The sequence below is a fragment of the Aplysia californica genome, unplaced genomic scaffold (genome assembly GCF_000002075.1).
Source record: "Aplysia californica isolate F4 #8 unplaced genomic scaffold, AplCal3.0 scaffold00019, whole genome shotgun sequence".
NCBI classification, from domain to species: domain Eukaryota; kingdom Metazoa; phylum Mollusca; class Gastropoda; order Aplysiida; family Aplysiidae; genus Aplysia; species Aplysia californica.
The window spans coordinates 1,861,064-1,862,586 of record NW_004797289.1 but is presented as its reverse complement, the minus strand read 5'-3'; positions in this window follow the sequence as shown (position 1 = coordinate 1,862,586).

Sequence of the window (1,523 nt, the reverse complement as noted above, 5' to 3'; positions counted from 1 at the left end):
GGGGGGGCAGATTAGATAAAATTATATTGACGTCTTAATCTTAATCCTAACTACACGCTTTATTTTTTGTGTGGGTACTCTTATGGCGAAAGGGTCATTAACCTATATAATTCTTACATGATAGGAAGTTGGCTTTTTAAGCCCTCAAGAGTGCATGCTGTTTGAGTTTGCTTTAGCAGGAGTTTAAAAACCCATTAGGTCGATGGTTGGGGGTACCCTGGTAGGTCCAACTTATTTACTTTATCTCTGTTTTTCTGTCTGTCTGTCTGTCTTACCTTTTCCCAACACACTAAATGACCATAATGTGCCGATGGGCTTCTTTTTACTCAAACAAACATACAAGATACCCCGCAAGACAAAATGGGTGCACCATTAGCTTAGTATCTCACGATGGGCTTTGCCACAGATGACCCTTGTTCGAATCCCCAAATACAATTGAACATTCCTGAACTTGTGTTGTTTCAGGTCTCTTGAGTGAAAGCTCTCCACTCACTTTGCTCGTTACTATAGCATACCATACCACACCACATCACATCACACCACTCCATACGATACCACTTGCCATGTACCAAACTTCATCTGGGCTTTTAACTCTTTCTGCTGACTTTCTACTGCTTCTCTTTGGTTCCTTCTTACTGCTGTCTTTCTGCCACACCCCTTATCTTAGGATGGGCATGGTCTAACACCAAGCCTTCTCGCATGAGGGCGAAAAAAATCTCGTTGGTCTTGTGTGCAAGTTGCGCACGTCAAAGACCCCTTGGTGATCCTAAAATCGACCAGAGTAGGCCTCGACCGCCACAAGGGCAAAATTCAAGATCAATTCCTACCCAACTGAAAATGGTTAGTGTCACTGTGTCCCGCGTGCTCATATGACCTTATGCAGTTGCGAGCGCCATAACACCAAAAAAAAAACAACAACAACAACAACAATACTATACTATACCATACCCATATGATATGCGCTCATATGACCGTATGCAGTTGCGAGCGCCGTAAAACCCTATACTAAGCTAAAAACCATATAATATACTTAAGACACCGAAATCCTCTCTCCCTTTTATGTCGCCGTTGCAACACTGAGGTATTTAGGGACTCACCTTCCCATAGTCGGTGCGTGTCTTATTGGCACTAATCACTTTATTCAGAAGTCTGCATTAGATGTGGGGACGGGGAGAGCATTATTTATCGCGGACAACATCATTTTGTCACGTTTCTTCCCAGGTATAAAAAGAAGTTCATGTAAGTGTGGGCGTGGTCTTTGTGTGTGTGTGTGTGTGTGTGTGTGTGTGTGTGTGTGTGTGTGTGTGTGTGTATGTGTGTGTGTGTGTGTTTAAATGTTGTTTAAAAACTGTCTTAGGCTAGTGTGTATTGACCATATGTGGAATAAACAATCTATGTTAGCTACTCTGTACCTCGGAGAATAAAAGAGGATTGAAACATCTAAAGAAACTTTCAGCAAGATGAAACCTACACTCTCAAAATAGAAACATAAAAGTGGACACAAAATTAAGAACCCTTAAAGC